Below are 8241 nucleotides of genomic sequence, written 5' to 3'. Positions count from 1 at the left end.
AATATCCGCGATGACTGGCGCTTTATAACAAACCGCGTGCGCTGCCAGCGCGGAAGCACACGACTTTCCCGCGCTGATCGAAATTTCATGACTAGCGCAGCCTCTGTTTGTATCTACCCGCGCTGACATGGCCTTTTCCATTATGTCTTTGCGACGTCAGCGCGCCAGACCAGTTAGGCACCCGCGCTGATCCAGTTTTGGTGAATTTGTTCCAACAGCCAGCCTTCTAGATAACTCCAGACTTGGTTGTTGGCCTTGTGAGTATCGACTCCCTTCTATGGCATGTCTGTTCAACCCTTTGCAACCACTTCCCTTGAGGATAAGCTCATCCTTCCACCCTTTTAGGAGGCTCCTTCTCCTATATAAACCTCCACCATTACCATGAGTAGCTAGTTTTGGAATAGCTTGGATTGCGTAGAGCTTATAGTGCTCAGATTGCTGCTACTATAGGTATTTGGTGTGCTAAGTGTGGGAGTGCATGATAGCTTAGGGAAGGTTTTGTTGTGTTGCTTGTGTGAGAGAGAGAGTTTCTTGTCTTGGGAGAATCATTTCCAAAGGTGAATGCTTGAGACACTTGCTGACTGGCCCCTCCTGAGAAGGTTACCGACGTCAGAACATTTGGTTGTACTCTTCTCTGCTTGATTAATAATAGATGACTGCTATTATTGTTCCATTCTCATTTGTCTATGCGATGGTTAATGTGAATTACATCTTTTCTGACTGATGTATGGTTGCTTTTATTAGATTTCACGCTTGTGTTTGTTTCCTCTTCGTGTGTGCAGGTGTCTATTCGCGGAGATCGCGGAGGATCATGACCAGCCAAAGCGAAGGAGTGAAGGTGGCATCTCTTCATCAAACAACAGCGCTGGAATCCAAGTAGGTGTTCTTTACCTCTTGTTTAATTGCAATTAGGAACATGCATAGTAGCATTGACTGATTGTTGCTAGACCCTTGCTGGGCTAGTAGGGATCGCCTCTATCCGTAGAGGGGATTTACCTCTCCAACAATTTGGCGACTCCGCTGGGGATCAACCTTTTGTCTCTTGTGTCCATTCTTTGTGCTTGAATTTGATTTTTCTCTCTTTTCAAGTTTTGGGGATTGTTTCTCTGCCTGTAGCCTTCCTGGGTCCATCTGGGAAGTGTCTTGATTGTTAAAAGGTCTCTACCTTTGGTTTGGGAGTTTTTTGCTTTGATTCTACTCGTTTTTACCTTCAGCGCGGTTTAATTCAAAACAGACGCGCTGACGTCACACACCTGCTTCTTTGTTTTCCCTGTCATCGCCCCTGTACAAATAACAGTCGCGCTGACCTCATTTTTGAGACAACGTGCTTTATCCGTGTTCTTCCGCGCTGACGTCGCAAAGTTGCTACGGGCCTTCTCTTGTCAGCGCCGAGTTGCTGAAGGCTACCCACGCTGATCCTGTAGAATTCTTTTTTGTCCAAATTAGCCTCCTGAACCTGTTGCTTTGACTTTCCCCTCTTCTCTCCACTTGGTTTGTGACTTGTTTTTCATTACCTGAGCTCTGAGCTGCTTGTTTGCGAAGTCTTGTTCCACAGGGTTTCGTTTTTGCTCATTTTTTCAGTTTTGCAAATACCTTCCTCTTTTCTCTCGCTGCTTGGTTTGTATTTTCGCCATCACTTTTACAGTTGCTGGATTGTGTTGAATCTCTAATTGACTGGTTGGGACTCTTATCCTCTGGGTGTTTGCTTTTCTCCATTGATTTCGCACTCTAGCCCTAGGGCATCTAGTGGCCGTGTGTGTGTCAAGCCTTCCGTAGGGATTTTGTTCTTTTGTTTGACCAGCCAACTTCAGATTTGTTTGTTTTTACACTTCTTCGGTGATTGTTGAAGTATTTTTGGTTGTGTTTCCAAGCGGTTTGTGCTTCCTCCTTGTTTGAATCCTTGCTTGTCTTGCCGAGCTTAGATCACCTAGCTCGTGCAGAACTTGATTTTTCCTTTTGATTTGGAAATCTTTGTTGGATGTTTTGGGAACTTTGTGTGCTTTCATTAAGTGATTTGCTTGGTGTTCCTGTTCCTCCAAATTCATTTAGGTGCTTTGTGCCATTGAAAGAAAATCAAACTAGTAGCTTTGCTTTTGAGAATTGAAAAGGAAAAGAACATTTCATTGATTTGCATTTTCAAAAGAAAAAGTTTCCTTTCCTTGCTTTTAGCTGCATTAGGTTGTTTGATTGCTCGTATTCGTTTTGTTTAAAAAAAAAAATCTTTACCTTCTCATAGCTAGAATTCATCGAACAAAATGGTATTCTTTGGCATGTAGTTTGCATCTAGGTAATTGTGAGAGAACATACGATAGGACCTGAAATCGAAACTTAATTTCAAGATCAACTATAAAATGAACTGAATTAACCTAAAAACGCATTGGAACTAAACGCAAACATCTAGAGGTCTAGGTTAGAGACGTGTTCCGGCGTCTTTAAACATAGTCACTGTTGTTTCACATTATGGTTGGGTGATTCCTCCTTCTGTGACTCGATAGTGGTCTAACACGGACTGCGCTCCCACGTACCGTCGCGTATATAGGGAGACCCCACTAGGCTTTTATCCTTTATCCATAGGAAGCCGAGTCTGCCACCTTGTGAACCGTAACGCACCGAACACAGCATTCGGGAAGATTGACTGCAGTACGGAAAGTCCTTGGCTCTCATACGATTGCTAAGGTGTATAAGCAGTTTTATGGGTCACCTGGTAAACCCTATACCTAGAGTCTCCAGAGCAGTCACTTTTGATCCTTTTCGGACTCCCTAAATGAAAAGGTGCCTGTGAGCGTCTTGTCACTTCGTGCTCATTAAATATTCGAAGGAGACTGGAGTCATCTTTTCGTCCTTTTCTCGACTCTTGAAACATGAAAAGGTCAAGTTTGGTTCTTGTGTCTTAAAATTAATTCGGCCACGATAACAGTTCCTGGTTAGATCTTGTGTGCGTTAGCTTTGAGTAGGGTCTTAATCGTTAGTTTGCTTTAGGTTTTGTAAGGGGTCTTGTCATCCTGGCTGACCCGTCAACTCCCGGTCCAAGTGATCAAGGTTCTCCATCTTCTGTTGCTCCAGAGGTACCAGTTGTAAGCGGTACTCTTCCCATTGTTCCGAGTATCCAGCCTATCAACGTACATGCCCCAGGCGACGAAGATTACATAGAAGATTGGAATCCTATCTGGGAGCCTGACAGCGATAATACCCCCCCGTACTCCTCTCGGTATGTCGTCTCCGATGTCTACTTCCCCCATGGATGAGACAGCTTCCAGCACAGGTGAGACACCCGTGGTGACAGATATTGAAACTCCGATCCCGGCTTCCTCTCCACTCCCTCCACGATATCAGTCAATGAGGGACAGGATAGCCGCTAGAACTACTTCTACGACTATATGGGATCCTAGTCTTATTGCCACCACGGGGCCCTTTATTTCGCGACCTCTTAATACACCTCTTACTTCAGGTCTTAACACGCCTGTTACCTCAGTTCCCACCAATCCAACCGTTTGTGTAGCACGCTCGACTCCGGTCATCAGTGCTGTGCCAGCATCCTCATCTACAGACCCTGGAGCTGGTCCCTCTTCTGGTGGCATTCCAGGAGCAGGGCCGTATGATGCCCATGGGCAGCCCATTGTGGATCCAGATTACCAAGGTCCACTCTTTTATTATGATGCGAACGGCGAGTACCTCGAGAACGTTTCGTCCCTGCCTCGTCGTCCTTTCGAGGAGAACCAGGAACCGTTGGACGTTACGTATGATCCCGTTACTCATGTTTTTCATGGGCGCCGGAATCCTCCCGGACAGCCCCAAGGACCACCCAATCAAGGCCAGCCGCCTTATGTGCAAACCCCTCAAGGGCAACCACTTTATGGCCCGCCTTACCCAGGACAATCTGGGGGCCCACAGGGACAACCCTACCCGGGACAACCCTCGGCCATTGGAGGTCCGTCGTATTCATACCAAGGTCAACCTACTGGATATCCAGGGCAACCTGGTACCCAGCAAGGTTACCCAACTGGACAACCCGGGCAGCCTTACATTCAACAAGGCCAACCCGGTTTCCAGCAAGGGTACCCATCCGGACAAACTGGGCAAGTTTATACTCCTCAAAATCAACCAGCAGTCCAGCAGGGATACCCTCTTGGGCAGGGGGGGCAACCCTACTTACAGCAAGGCCAACCTACCGCCCAGTCTGGTCATCTTTCTGGGCAAGGTGGGCAACCCTATGTTCAGCAGGGTCAACCCACTACTCAATCCATGCATCCTTCTGGGCAAGGGGGGCAGCCTGCTATACAGCAAGGCCAACCCTCTGCTCAGCCTACGCACCAAAGGGGGCAGCCCGCTATACAGCAAGCCTAGCCCTCTGCTCAGTCTGTGCACCCTGGGGGGCAGACGGGCCAACCTTCTATGCAGCAAGGTCAACCCGCTGTCCGCCCTAATCATCCATCTGGACAAGCTGGCCAACCTCAGGGTCAACCAGTTGTCCAGCCAGCTCAGTCATCCGTTCCGCAAGGACAACCCTTGGTGGTTCACGGACAACCTGGTACCCAGCAAGTCCATCCTGCTGGCCAACCAGGTCCATCTCAAATCGAACCAAGTCAACCTTCGGGATAGATGGTTCAACCCCAGCCGGTTCAAGGACATTACTCTGGGCCTCAAACTCAAACGGGTTATCAAACGCAAGGTGGGCCACAGCCTCAACCTTCTTACCAGACGCAGCCTCCCTATCAGGCTCAGTATGGGGCCCAGCAACCATATGGCTACCAGCAACCCCAGGGGCAAAATCAGTTTGCTCCTTATCAAAATTATCAACAGCCACAGGTCACTCCTTACCAAAATTATCAGTATGGCGCACTTGTGGGGCAAGCTGCTAATACATGGGGAGCTAGGGGGCAGACACAGGGACAGCCGTCCGCATATGGCCAGAATCCGTACGGACAGAACCCCTACGGACAAAGTCCCTATGCACCAGGCCCTTTTGGGGCAGGTCCATCGGGACAAAGTTCTTATGCACCAGGCCCTTTTGGGCCAGGTCCGTCTGGACAGAGTTCGTGGGGGCAACCACCATCTGGTTGGAAACCTAATGTCGCCTCAAATCCACAGCCACAAATGTCCTTTAACCCGCAGTTACCATTCTTAGCAACGTTGGAACTGCCTGATGTGTCCAAGTTAACAAATGACCCTATTTTGCATAATCCGTATTGGCCACTGGTTCCGACCAAAATACCAGGTGATTGTCCAAAGTTTGATGGCAAAGCTGGTGAAGACCCTCAGGCCCATGTAATGACTTATCACCTTTGGTGTTCATCGAACTCATGGCTTGATGATTCTATCTGGCTTCGCCTCTTTCAGAGAACTCTCACTGGTTCAGCCGCTAAGTGGTACATCGAACTGAATCGCGGCATGTTTCAAGATTTCAACTCGTTGGCTATGGCCTTTTTGACTCATTTTCAGTTACCCATTCGGTACGAGACTGGGACACATCTTCTCACGTCTCTTAAACAGGATACGGCTACGCACATCTCTGATCATATACATGAATGGAGAAGGCGTCGTCGCTTGATTAAATTTTGGATTCCTGATCAACTCCTGACCGACTGGTTCACGACTTGCTTTGTCCCTAAGATTGCAAAAGACATCGCAATGGGAGCGTGTGTAACTGAAGAGCAAGCAATCGCGCGAGCTCAGTACCTCGACTTAGTGTACTCTCAGTCAGGTACTTTGTATGAGTATTTGCTAGATGCCCCGAGGCCTGGACAGCCCAAAGCTCCACCAAAGCCTTCTGTTGATGGAGTCATTGGTTCTGTGAATTCGTCATCAAAGAAATCGGCTGCGAACCCTGGGAAACAAAAACAGAACACCTCTAACGAAAATGCTTCTCAGGGCCAATCAATTTCTGGGACTACCTCCGAGGTAAACGCCGTCCAGTCCACCGCGGCGGATAAATCCTCGAAAGGAAAAAAGAAAGGGAAAGCTAAAGATAAATCTGGACAGCCCAAGCAGGGCCCTCCTAAACCTCCCTCCGAGGAAGGAGCTAAACGGAAACCTAAGTATCCCTGTCTCATCTGCGATGAGGAGCACTATACCAAGGATTGCCCAAGGCGGTCCGAGGTTAGTCGACTTTTGAAAGGTGCTCCGGGGCCTCCTGCTGTGCTAAAAGAGCCTTTCCCTTCCCAGCAGACGCAAATGGTGGCAGATCCTGTGTTCATGGCTGGAACGATTCCCATCCATGTTTCAACTCGAGCGAAAGATTATCCATCTCCAGCCGGGAAAGAGCCGGAGGTTCCCTCCAGCGCTCCTCCGTCCAGTTCTGGTCCCCTTCACATCGAACGGCCCAGCACTGAGACGATCCCCTGACCCCCTCCCAAAGGTGTACTCAGGAAGTCATCTTATAACCCCAATGCTCATGCTGCCCAGCACTATAGCATTGTCGAGGACTTAGCTCAGGCTCCGTCTGCTATGTCCGCATTAGAAGTCCTCCAGAGCTGCCCCTCCCAGAGGAAGTCCTTGCTATTAGCAATTGGTGGCATCGACCCGGCAGATTCGGATTTAATTTCTTTTGATCTCGAGGGTTTCACACAGAGACTGCCTCATCAGGTGGCTTTCCTTATACAGGTTCTCATCAACGGCAAAACGATCCATCGTACAGTCATTGATGAGGGTGCCTCAACCTGCATCATGTCAGTTGCTTGCTGGAAGGCTATTGGTTCTCCTGCTCTGAGCCAGTCTCCTACAACCCTGGAAGCTTTCGATGGAAGAGAATCTCGTCCATATGGTATCCTCCCACGATTGCCTATCTCTTTAGAAGGGAAAACCGTAGAAGTAGAGGTTGAAGTTGTTGACGCTAATCTCACTTACAACCTCCTCCTTGGACGAAGCTGGACATACGCCATGCAAGCCGTGGCTTCCTCCTTGTTCCGTGTCGTTCGCTTCCCCCATCAAGGAAGAATCGTCACGGTGGACCAGCTGTCCTTTTTTGCTTCCTCTTCTGAAGGAAATGTGTCGTTCGTGGAGCATACCTCCAAGTCATTAGTGAGTGTGGGTGTTGGATTGTTCAAAGATCCCTCATTAATGGGAGTCTTTCCCCTCCCACCTCCAAATCTCGCCCCTGTCAACATGATTTCAGTACGTTCTGATCCATGGGTTCTTCCTCCCTTGAATCAAGAAGACTCTTGGGGTGATATGATGCCGTTGAGTCCTGCCGAGCTCAACTACATCGAGATCGTCGCTGCATCGGCTCCCCCTCCTGAACCTGCTTTTCTAAGCAGCGTTCCCAATTCATATGATCATTTCCCTTGGCTGGGAGATGAGGCCACTTCAGATCCCTTGAAGGAATCATTTCCCTCCGATGAGGCCATCATAGAGACTATGTCTCTCGAAGAGCTCCCTTGGTTAGATCACCACCATCGCTCTTCGTTTCTCCCTCCGCATTCAGAAATGGTCACATGTCTCGAGCGGTTTGCTTCATGTGTCCCATCTCCGCCTCTCCAAACACCTGTTCAGCTATATCAAGTGTCTTCGGAAGGCAATATGGGTAACATCACGCAGACCCAGCCTATCGACATCTTTGTCAAACCAGGGATTGTTGAGAATATTTTCATTGGAGTCACATGCACTCCTGAGGAAGTTCAACTTTATACCGCTTTATTTCGTGAATTTCGTGATGTCTTCGCATGGTCTTACGAGGAAATGCCCGGCATCGACCCTAGTATTGTGGTGCACGAAATACCTACTTATCCAGGCGCTAAGCCTGTTCGTCAGCGCTTACGTCCAGTGCACCCTCGAAAGGCTGCAACCATCAAGGCCGAAGTCGAAAAGCTTCTTCGAGCTGGTTTCATCTATGCCATTCCCCTCACGGAGTGGGTATCCAATATAGTCTCTGTGAATAAAAAGCAGGACACTATCCGGGTCTGTGTTGACTACCGCGATATTAATCGTGCCTGTCCAAAAGATAACTTTCCTACGCCTTTTATTGATCAGCTTATCGATGACTGCGCAGGAAGTGAGATTTATTCCTTTATGGACGGCTTCTCTGGTTACAACCAGATCAACATAGCCCCAGCAGACCAGCATAAGACAGCTTTCATTTGTCCTTGGGGCACCTTCGCTTATAAAAAGCTTCCTTTCGGTCTTAAAAATGCCGGTGCCACTTTCCAGCGTGCGATGTCATATGCTTTTCATGATATTCGACACATCGTACAGCCTTACCTGGATGACCTGCCAGCTCATTCAGCTAAGCGTCAAGACCATCCATCT

This window comes from Pinus tabuliformis, chromosome 1_2, assembly GCF_031772625.1.
Source record: "Pinus tabuliformis cultivar Carrire ecotype Pingquan chromosome 1_2, CPIR1, whole genome shotgun sequence".
NCBI classification, from domain to species: domain Eukaryota; kingdom Viridiplantae; phylum Streptophyta; class Pinopsida; order Pinales; family Pinaceae; genus Pinus; species Pinus tabuliformis.
This window is presented reverse-complemented; position numbering follows the sequence as displayed.